Raw genomic sequence first — 12,804 nt, forward strand, 5'->3', positions numbered from 1 at the left:
CTGGGATACAGAAATGAATGAGCTCTGCCAAACCAAACTCTTTTCCCTGCAGTGAATTCAGGGCACGGAAAGTGAACGGGAAAATAAGATGGACGTCTTGATTGGTTCTTTCTTCGGCCCAGTCCAACACAAACTTGTGCACGAGGAATGTTTTTCCAATCCCTGCAATTCCATTGGTCAGAACTGTTCTGATGGGTATGTCTTTTCCAGAAGGATGCTTGAAAATGTCTCTGGGTTGGATCTGTGTCTCTGTGTCTGATGGCTTCCACACCTTGTCAATCTGTAGGACCTCATGCTGTGTGTTGACGTGCACGTCCCGGCCAGCTGTGATGTACACCTCTGTGTAGATATCAACCAGAAGCTGCTCATCTGCTGCCCACCCCTCTGTTGTAACCTTAAACGTGTCCTGGAAGTTTGACTGAAGCTTCTGTTGGTAATATCTGATGGGACATGGTTCTGGTACCGGAACAGTCTCATCTGTGTCAAACATGAAGGGAACAGTGTGAGGTGTGTGTCTACAGAATCCTCTGTTGTTGTTGTTGTTGGAAAAATACAAGCAACAAAGCAACTAAAAAGAGATTGGACTTTTAATTAGCCACCTATAACATCTGATGGTAATAAAAAGTTGGGTTATTGTGTGTGTGAGATTTTTCTAAATTTATTCCTGGGGGTTTCATCCTAATCTCTACACATAATGCAGCAACTTAACCTGATCATTTGGAGGAAAGTGACTGAAAAAACTGACTGAAAGGAAAACTCAGCTAAATGGCTACCCAGATGGTTAACTATGGAGGCAGTCAGAAGGTAGGTGGGTTATTTCAAGTGTCGAGTTTAAGTTGTTCTTAGAGTTCCTATTAGGGAAAGACCCTTTAGACTATAGAACCTAAAAACAGAAAGCTGGACCAGCAGTCCTGTTCTGGGCTCACTGGGACCCTTATCAGTACACTACCAGTCAACATTTTTAGAACGCCACAATTTTTCCAGTTTCTCATTGAAATTCAAGTAGTTCAAGTCCAGTGAATAGCTTGAAATGGTACAAAGGTAAGTGGTGAACTGCCAAAGGATTATAAAAAAAGATAAGGTTATCCAAAACTGAAAAATAATGTACATTTCAGTATTACACAAAAAGGCCTTTGTCAGGGATCAGAAATGGTTTAACAACTGAAAGCTGTTCTGCAGCAATGGAGATTGATCAAGCCTTGAAAGTTGGTGCTACCAAATCTTACAGGTGTCCCAACTTTTCTAGATTCCTTCCAACGCCCTCTGTCTGCATAAAGTAGTGTTGGAACACACTGTCGAACCCTCCAGAGCATTATTTGAACAGTATTGTACTGCAGAAAGTGGTGTGTTGCTCTAAAAAAAAGAGAGGAAAGGAAATTAACAATAGAAGAGAGACAGACCATCATAACACTTAAAATGTAGGTCTTTCCTACAGAGAAACTGAAGACAGTCAAGGTGTCAGTGAGTACAGTTTTCTTCACAATCAAAGACTCTCAGAAATTAGCTTAAAATGGACACCAGTTTAGAAAATTGGATTTAAGGATCACCAGCCATAAAACTGACCGTTATGCTACAGCTACACTACAACCTGCTGCCTCATGCAACTCCATAGACAACCACTGTTCTGTGTTGTACAAAACAACCTGCTGAAACTCAGCTTCCATTTCAGGCATGAGGAACTGCTGCCATCTTTCTTTACAGACCAAAGAATCCATCAGTTTTACCTTCAGTGTGAGGAAGAGGAGGCTGAGTCTGAGAGGAGGAAGGTTCTCTGTTCTCTGAAGTCTCCCCAACATCACTGACATGAACTGACAGACAGACAGAGATCACATGTTATATTCTCCACTGCTTACTGCTTTCATTTATTTCAGCTACAACAGACTTAGAAGGGACTTTATGTTGACATTTATTGATGAGTTTATGGTGTTGATTAACTCTGGTTTTCTGACACCAAACTGCTCCTTCAAAGTAAAACCTGATGTTCCTCTGACATTAGTCTGGAATATCCAGACCATTCTGAAGAACAGAGTGTTCTGGCTTCACCTCATTATCATTCTGCTATAGAGGGAAGAAGGGCTGTCTTTTTAAAGCAGCCACAGTCATCCAGGGTGGAGCTAAGCCCAGGATGCAGCAACAGTGTCCCCTTAAAATAGTCAGCCAACATGGCTGCCTTATTGCTCCATCCAAACCCTCTGAAGACTTGACATTTCCAGTGTGGTAGGTTGCTGGGAGGTTGTTGATGGTTTAAAAGTATAACGTAATGTTACATAGTACTACATACTAACATGCCAGATGGTACGCACAGAAAAAGATGTAGTACGTCCCAGTACATATTATGTTAAATGTAGTATGTCAGAAATACCCAGATGTCCGACCACATTCAAACTGATTTTGTAGAATGCAAACTAACATGTTTTTCTGGCCGTTCTGACCCACATTCTATGAACAGTCATAGCACTTAACAGTGTGTCATGGAAATAGAAATAAGTTTGAGCTGCTGAGAGCTCACAGTCAGATGACACCACATTACTACAGACTGGGATAGTCAGAGTTTAAGGCTCCATATTATGAAGTAGTATGTTCTAATTGGATGCACACTGCAGGACACAGTGAATACTTTGTGAGGTCAACTGTAGCATGTATTTAAATGAAAAGGTTTGTGATTTGGAATGCAGCTGCTTCAACAACATTGTTCTGCCCTTACTGAGAGCTGATTGGTCAGCTTCCCTCTGGTTGTAAACTGCAGGATCACTCCCAGCTAAACAGTATGAATGAAGAATCTTCAGAAACTGTCTGATCGACTCATAATTTGGTGAGGACAGGTGGGACATGCTTTGCTTCCACAGAAGGTCAGCTCATACAGAACTAATTTTGGTGTTCTATCAAGGTTTAAACAGCAGGGGGCAGCATTCAGTCAGTAGGTTGATCAGTAGATTTTACAGAGGAACTGACCTTACATGTGGACTCAGGAAAAACTGACAGAACCTGAACTCTATCAAACTGTAGCAGCACCATCATGCATCTTTCTGACTGTAATGATATCATGTTGTTCTTGTCTTGTGACTGACCTTCTGGTCCTGAGCTGCTGGCAGGAAACCTCTGCAGCAGATCATTCCTGGAGATCTTCTCTAAAACCACCCTGGTCACCTGCACAGCTCTCTGAAGTCCATAAGTCTCCACCATCACATCCACAGTTTTACACCTGTCTAGTGTCTGTAGTCGGCTCTTTGTGATGGCTGGGAGGCCTTGAACATTGTTGGGTTTCTGCAGGAACCACTGGAATTTAGACAACTGATCATCATCCAGATCATCCAGGATGTTCAAGAGCACCTCTGATGTCATCGTGTCTCCCTGATAAAGTCAAAGAATATGTCAGCAGTTAATGAACAGTTGTGTTGTTGGTGTGGTGGAGGTTGTTGTGTAGCAGCAGGACTGCAGTTAATCCTACAGGATCACTGACAGCAACACTGAGGGGAACCAGCAGGGGGCGCTCACTGCTGTCTGTTAAATATTACTCATGGAAGTCACTCTGCAGTCACTGGACCACAACACAAAGATGATCCCACATTATTACACTTTGACCAACAGAGGCTCCAAATAAACATGAACTCTGATCCTTCACAGAACAAGTCCAGGATCAGAGTCAGACTGGAGTCCAGGATCAGAGCCTCATATCAGGGTTTTATACTTTTATACTGAGTCTGTTCAGAGTCCAGACCAAACACTGACTGCTGCTAAACAGCTCATTACTGCAAGAAATGTCTCTCATGGACTAGTAGAATGAAAAACTTAGCTGGGAGATTTCTTGCCAGGATATAGATCAATAATATCCGGCCAATGAGGCGTCCCACTCTGTTGGCTGGAATTTCTCTACCAAGTAAAGGCTGGATTTGGGTTCACTAGTAAATTTATACAACCATTAAAACAATCCACTCATCTCCCACCACCAGGATCTAAATAAAGGGGAATTTGTCCAACTCTAGAGCCCTGCAAAGAGGATGCAGACAGAGCTGCCCACTTAGTCCTGCCCTCTTTAACCCTTTAGAGAACCTCTGGACCAAACCATCAGACAGCAAATGTTATTATTTTATTGAGGCCAGCCTGAGGCACACCTGAGCAATAATCCTGCTGTCTAATCAGCATCTGGATCTGCCACACCTGTGAGGAGGATGGATTATCTGGACAGAGGAGAAGTTCTCACTGACACACATTTAGACACATCTGTGGACAATATTGGAGAGAAACAGACCTTTTATGTTCATAGAAAAAGTCTGAGATCTTTGAGCTCAACTCATGAAAAATGGGAGCGAAAACAAAAGTGTTAAGTTTCTATTTTAGTTCAGAGTAAAATGGAGGCTGAACCATGAATCAGCTCTGAGGTCTGGACTACCAAGCAGGATCTGAGTTTATGGAGGAAACTTCAGCTTTACTGTCGACTCATTTTGTTTTCTGAACAATATCTGCCACCAGAATGTCTTTCTTCAGGTTAATGATTTTCTATCTGGTCCAGGATCAGAGCCTCATATCAGGGTTTTATACTTTTATACTGAGTCTGTTCAGAGTCCAGACCAAACACTGACTGCTACTAAACAGCTCATTACTGCAATAAATGTCTCTCATGGATCCACATAGATTTCAGGCAGATCCAGATGCTGATTAGACAGCAGGATTATTGCTCAGGTGTTCCTCAGACTGGCCTCAATAAAAGGACACTGTGAAATGTGCACTTTAACTGTACTGGGGGGTCAGAAAACCAGTCAGTATCTGGTGGGACCATTAGCCTCCCAGTGCAACACATCTGCTTGGCATAGAGCTGATCAGGTGATCAGCTGATTGTGGAAAAGCTGGTGTGGTGGGGGGGGCAGCGATCGCCTGAAATGGACCAAAAACACCATGAAGTGGTCGAGACACCATGGAGGAAATAAAATAGTGGAAATAAAGTACATTAATGTGTACAGTACCGTTACACACTGGTAATAGTACTGTTTAATGCATGTAATAGTACTACTACATGCAGAGTATAAGGATTCAAAATACTGTACTATTATACTATTATACTGCAGTATAAATATACACACAAACTGTATGCATCTGTTAAAATGTAATGAAAATACTCTCATTATTCATGTACTCTGTATATCCACTAGCAGTCAACAGTTTGGACCTTGAAGATTAACACTGAAGACATCCAAACTATAAAAGAACACATATGGAACTATGTTGTAAACAGAAAAGTGTTAATATTCAGTATTAATCTACAATGTAGAAAATAACACAAATAAATAAAAAGCATTGAATGAGAAGGAGTGTAAGAGTACTGATATACATGTACTCTGTGTACTGATATACATGTACTCTGTGTACTGATATACATGTACTCTGTGTACTGATATACATGTACTCTGTGTACTGATATACATGTACTCTGTGTACTGACATACATGTACTAATAACACACAGCAGCTCACACACACTTTCTACCTTCACCTGCACAGGAAACAAACATCATTGATCCACTCAAATCCTCCTGGAAAAGATCAGCTGCTGCACTTCTACTATCAGTCCAGCAGATGGAGTCATGGAGCTGCAGAGACTCACCCACAAACCCAAAGTCAAAAAGACACCATGCAGTTTGGATTGAGAACAAACAAAGAAACATCAGCAGCTCATCAAACTGACTCAAGTCAATCAATAATCTCATAGAAATATTGACTGATTGCAGTCAATCAATGACCTAATAATCATATTGATCCATGTTTAAACAGCAGTCATCCAAAGTTTGTGCTGAAATAAGAAGTGAACATGTAGAAACATCACAGAGCAGAAACAAACAGCAACATTACTGAAGTTAAAGCAGCAAACAAAGCAAACTTACACTTTATTCAAAGCGCTGAAGAAGAAGAAGAAAGTTTCCAGTCCACTCCTGGACGCTCAGACAGGTGATCTGTTTCCTGGAACCAGTCAGGACTCCACCTATGAGGAAGCAGCAGGCAGACTTTCACAATAAGAGCACATTTTACAGGCTGATTCCCACTCATTTCATGTGACGGATTATTTCAACATTCAACCTTTTTCCTGTTAAAGACCAACAAATGGACTGAGTCTAATTAAAACCTGACTGAAGGAGCAGCAGAGTCACAAACTGCAGCTTCTGATCAACACACTGCTTCCTCCAGCAGCCACAAACTGACCGTCCACCACTTTCACTCTGATTTCTAACCACTGATTCAGGATCTGGAATGTTGGACAAGCAGATGGAATCAGTTCTGATTATGGGGGAGTTGGAATATGAAGAAAAACTAAGGAGTCATTTAAAGTTTCATCTCTGAGCCTCAAACCCCCAGTCAGAGCAGGTTTTCATGTTTGAAAACTACATTCTACATGAGACAAACTGAGACAAAACTACAACAATTAGTCAAACTGAGAGACACAACTATTAAAATGAGACACACATTTACAGAAATAAAGCTGAAAATGACAAAAAAACAGACATATAAAACACAAACTGACAGTAAATAGAGAAATTATGACTCAAAACTACAAAACTCAGACAATTTAAGACTCAAAATGACACAAAGGTGACATAAAATGGCAAAAATGAGACAAATTAAAACAGAAAAACTACAAAAATGAGACAAATTGAGGCCAAAACTACAGAAAAAAGACTGAAAATGACAGAAATTGAAAGAATTAGGACATAAAACGACACAAAGGAGATAGAATGGTAAAAAATGAGACAAATTAAGACACAAAATGACAAAAACTAGAAAAATTAAGACACAAAATGGTAAAAATGAGACAAATTAAGACATAAAATGATTAATATGAGACAAATTACGACACAAAATGACAAAAATGAGACAAACTGAGGCCAAAATTACAGAAAAAAAGACTGAAAATGATGGAAATTTAAAGAATTAGGACATAAAACGACACAAAAGAGATATAGAATGGTAAAAATTGACAAATTTAAACACAAAATGATAAAAATGAGACAAGTTAAGACACAAAATGATAAAACATTAAACAAATTAAGACACAAAGCAACATAAATGGCATACAAACCTATAAAGTGAGACAAATTAGACACAAAATGACAAAAATGATTCAAATTCAGACCCCAAACTATAAAAATGAGACAAATTGTCATCCAAAACGACAAATCTTAGACAAATTATGACTCAAAATGACACAAAGGTGAAACACAATGGCAAAAATGAGACAAATTAGGACCCCAAACTACAAAAATGAGACAGACTGAGTCCACAATTACAGAAAAAAAGACTGAAAATGTCAGACATTGAAAGAATAAAATGACACAAAGGAGACATAGCGCTGTAAGAATTTGACAAATTTAAACACAAAATGGTAAAAATGAGACAAATGATGACATGAAAGAGCAAAAATGAGACAAATTATGAAACAAAATGATAAAAATGACACAAATTAAGACACAAAATGATATAAATGAGACCACAATTACAGAAAAAAAAGACTGAAAATGTCAGAAATTGAAAGAATTAGGACATAAAATGACACAAAGGAGACACAGAACGATAAGAATTTGACAAATTTAAACACAAAATGGTAAAAATGAGACAAATGATGACACGAAAGGGCAAAAATGCGAGGACTCAAGACAGAAAAACTACAAAAATGAGACAAATTAAGACACAAAATGCAGATCCCAGACAGAGAAAAGGAAATCAGAGACTATCTCTGGTCCAGCTGCTCCTCATGGGATGAATATTACTTTAGTATTTTATATCTGAGGAAGAATAATTACCTTTTAGGACTAAATATGATCTGATGGAGTTCATCTTTTCATTTGAAGATCATAAGTAGACCCTTAATTCTTCACAATATCCAGATATTGGAATTCTAGAGTGAAAAATGTCAGAAATGTCCCAAATAAAGATCATGAATCCTAAAAGCTGCTAGTGTCTGTATTCAGCTCTTGTAGATCCATGTCGTCTTTATGCTGCACTGGCTTTGATCACTGATGGAAGTCATGAGTGTGAATGGAGATCCTTGTTCTACTTCTGTTCTACCACAAACATATGGTCCACACTATGTTCTAGTTCTATGTGTGTTGTTGAAAAATCACATGTTCAAAGCATTTCCATCCTACAACTGTTGCACTGAAGTTCTGCTGATAAGAACAACTCATGTTTAGAACTGAGAACAAATACAAATGATATTTACTGATAAAACACATTGATTTCAGCATCAGTTTGATAACTGCTGCTGGTTGGGAACAACATCTCTGAAGATTTGGTTTTAGGGGAAAAAGATTTATTTAATGTTTTAGTTGTGTCACAACAACGTTGTTTTTGAGTTAAAACATGATGAATGATTCAATCAGTTTTATGTTCTATAGATATATAAAAGATAAAAACCAGTTTAAAATGTCTTTTACTCACATTCAGACGGAGAAAAGAAGCTGCGACACAAAGACGGTAAAAGCAGAACTAACCTGAGGAACAGGTAGAACCGTGACATCACTGTTGTCAGGGCAACGAAGCAGGAAACAGATTTCTACCTGATCTGACAACATCACTTCACAGAGGGAACTAGCTGCCAAACCTAACACACAAAAACAGGTTTAAGTTGTTGGTTCAGTCTCTGTTCCAGGTTCAGGCTCCACCTTTATGTCTCTGTCCTGCTCTGAAGAAAGATCTGGAGAGGAGTGTTGTTATTCTGCAGCTAATCCTCCATTTGCTTCCTGGAGTTGGCCTTGCACTACCACACATATGTATAAAATGACCAAAATATTCAATAAAACTACCACAAATATGTATAAAATGACCAAAATATTCAATAAAACTACCACACATATGTATAAAATGACCAAAATATTCAATAAAACTACCACACATATGTATAAAATGACCAAAATATTCAATAAAACTACCACACATATGTATAAAATGACCAAAATATTCAATAAAACTAACACAAATATGTAAAAAAATGAGTAAAATATGAGATAAAACTGTCACAACTATGTATAAAATGACCAAAATATTCAATAAAACTAACACAAATATGTAAAAAATGAGTAAAATATGAGATAAAACTGTCACAACTATGTATAAAATGAGCAAAATATTCAATAAAACTAACACAAATATGTAAAAAATGAGTAAAATATGAGATAAAACTGTCACAACTATGTATAAATTGACCAAAATATTCAATAAAACTACCACACATATGTATAAAATGACCAAAATATTCAATAAAACTAACACAAATATGTATAAAATGACCAAAATATTCAATAAAACTAACACAAATATGTATAAAATGACCAAAATATTCAATAAAATTACCACAAATATGTATAAAATGACCAAAATATGATTGGTTGATTGGTTGATAATTATCATTATTATTATTGATTGTTGATCAGATGCAGGGACAGAGATTTGTGTCTGAGTCTCTGCTGCCATCTAATGGTCGATCAACATCATGACTTTTCCCAGATTGAATCCACAGAGTCCTGACTTGTTAGTTGGATGAGAGAGACTTCCAGCTAGATGGATCTCTGAGCAGCAACACTTTCCTGAAATCTTCAAACGATCCCTCATAGTTTGTTTCATCTGAAGTTTAGTCTCCAAAAAATGAAGTCTAGGACTTTTAAAAGAAAGGAGAGTAATTTTCTCTTCCTTTGTGGATGTATGGATCATGACTACTCTGCAACAACGTCAATGAACCAGCCGTCAACATGAACAGCAAAACATGGTGGACAGCGTTCATCACATCAGGAAGAAAGAGCAAAATCACAGCAGGAAGCTCATGGTTCAGTTTGGGAAGCGTGATGCACAAATGAAATGTGGATGCTGTCAAAAGGCTGTGAGATGTGGAAAAAAGATGAAGAAGATTGAAGAAAAGAAGACAGAGCAACGCTGGAGCTGATGTGGACGAAGATAAAAGAAGCCAGAGATCAGGGGAAGAGAGCAAACTTTCATAGAAGGAGTCCACATATTCCCATAGAAAATGAAAAGACATGGAAATATGTGTTCTGGTTACTGAATAGAGCCAAATGAGACTCAGAGTTTATTTCCAGGGATCAACATAACAGTTACTTTCTTCATCCAAACTCACAGCCTTAGTGAAGTGACTTATTGTTACTGAATATTATGTTCACATGTTCAAAGTTGTCTTTTATGTCCTTCAATACCAGGAGACTTAAAGACAGCACTAAGAGAAAGGCTGTATTTTTATTTTACAAAGGACTACAGGCACAATGTGTTTTTGTTACAAGAGACTCATGTCACTGAAGAGGATTTAATATTTTGGAGCAAACAATGAGGAAACACAGTTTAGTTTCTCCAAGGAACTAGCAGATGTGTGGGAGGAGCCATAAGCATGAAGAACTGTCCAGGAAACGTCATGGAAACGTCTGATTTCAGCCATTTCCTGTCTCATACTGGTCACTTTCTCTCTCATTATGGTCATTTCCTGTCTCATTTTGGTCATTTCCTGTCTCATTTTGGTCATTTATTGTCTCCTTTTGGTCATTTTCAGTCTCATTTTGTGTCTCATTTTGTAGCTTTTGTGTCTTATGTTGGTCATTAGTGTCTCATTTTCATAATTTTATGTCATTTTCTGTCTCACTTAGGACATTTTGTGTCTCATTTTGGTCATTTGGTGTCTCTTTGTTTATCCATCCATCCATTATCTATACACCGCTTATTCCTCACTAGGGTCATGGGGGGGCTGGAGTCTATCCCAGCTGACTCGGGCGAAGGCAGGGGACACCCTGGACAGGTCGCCAGTCTGTCGCAGGGCTACATATATAGACAAACAATCACTCACACATTCACACCTACGGGCAATTTAGAGTAATCAATTAACCTCAGCATATTTTTTGGACTGTGGGAGGAAGCCGGAGTACCCGGAGAAAACCCACGCATGCACAGGGAGAACATGCAAACTCCATGCAGAAAGATCCCGGGAAAGCCGGGACGCGAACCAGGGATCTTCTCGCTGCAAGGCGAAAGTGCTAACCACTACGCCACTGTGCAGCCCGTCTCTTTGTTGATGTTGCACCTATTTATGGTTGTTTTTGTTACATTTTTGACATCTTTGTGTCTGAGATTTGCCACTCCTGTCTCATTTTGCATTTCTTTATTGTTGTTTTGTTTTGCAAGTTTGTGCTTTTCTGGTGCTCATTTTACAAGTCTTTATGGACACTTTGTGTTCCACTTTGTTATTTTTGGCTAATTTTTGTCTTCAAGGCAGTTTTTTGTAAAATTTTGGACATTTGGTGTCTCCTTTTGGTCATTTTCTAGATTAGATTAGATTCAACTTTGCTGTCATTGCACAGAGAACAAGTACTAAGACAGTAAATGCATTTTTTAAAAGTCCATTGTGATGTCAGTGAGAAGAACTCCTAACAACTGTTACCACATTCCATATTCTGAAGAAAAACATTGAAAGACTTGAGAAAGTCAGTTGAACACACAAACCTTGGAGATATTGGAGAGTTGTGGTCAAGATTTCAAGTGTGAAACTTGTGAAGACATTATGAAGAAAGACTGTGAGAGAAAAATGAAGCCTCCTCAGCCAGATAGGAAACATTCAGGTAAGACAGAAGTCCAGACAACGAGCTGCAACTCAGCCCCAAATATCAGCAAACTACACACTGACATGTTACATTGAAGTTTTCACAACACTGACAACCAACATTTGCTCATTTTGTGTCTCATTGTGGCTCATTTTAATCATTTTGTCTCTAAACTTGCTCCGTTTTTGTTTTTAGGATTGTTTTTACTTGTCATTTTTCTGCCTTTAAAACGTTTTTTGTTCCATTTAGATCATTTTGTGTCTCATTTAGATCATTTTGTGTCTCATTTAGATCATTTTGTGCGTCATTTTGGACATTTTGCATCCGTTTAAGGTTTTTCTGTTCCATTTTGTGTCTTATTTTGTGCATTTCAGTATGTTTTTAGAGAAATAAAGTTGTATAAATCAGAGTTTAAATGATATATGAACAAATCTCTCTGTAAAACCTTCAGAATATGGAATAGAATAAATTTGGACAGTGGTGAATGTAAGTGAAGATTTCTAGATCAGTTTTTTCATTTCGAGGCTAATTTTGGTCATTTTTTAATCTAATTCAGGTCATTTTTCATCTCTTTATGTTGTTTTTTGTACCATCTTGGTTATTGTGTTGTTTATTTTGGATGTTGTTTGTTTTTAAGGTTGTTTTTGTTTAAAATTGTTCAGTTTGTGGTTCATTTTGTCACTAATTTTGGTCAGTTTATGTCTTTAGGGTTGTTCTTACTAGAAATTTTGATAATTTTGTTCATTTCAGCATGTTTTTAAGAAAAAAATGTTTAAATCAGACTGTAAATGATATTAAATAGAATAAATGTAGACAGCTTGGTGAATTTAAGTGAAGATTTCTGGATAAGTTTGGTCATTTTGAGACTCATTTTGCTCATTTTGTGTCATTATGTGTTTAATTTTGGTCAGTTTACATCTTTTGGTCTGTTTTTAAACATTTTGCATCTTTTCATGTTGTTTTTTGTACCATTTTGGTCGTTTTCTTTGTCTTAATTTTAGTTATTTTTGCATCTCTTGGTGTTATTTTCATAAAATTTTAGTCATTTGATGTCTAATTCAGGTAATGTCGCATCTCTATGTAATTTTTTGTACCATTTTGGTCGTTTTCATTGTCTTAATTTTAGTTATTTTGCATCTCTTGGTGTTATTTTCATAAAATTTTAGTCATTTGATGTCTAATTCAGGTAATGTTGCATCTCTTTATGTTGTTTTTTTGTACCATTTTGG

This window comes from Amphiprion ocellaris, chromosome 24 (genome assembly GCF_022539595.1).
Source record: "Amphiprion ocellaris isolate individual 3 ecotype Okinawa chromosome 24, ASM2253959v1, whole genome shotgun sequence".
Lineage (NCBI taxonomy): Eukaryota > Metazoa > Chordata > Actinopteri > Pomacentridae > Amphiprion > Amphiprion ocellaris.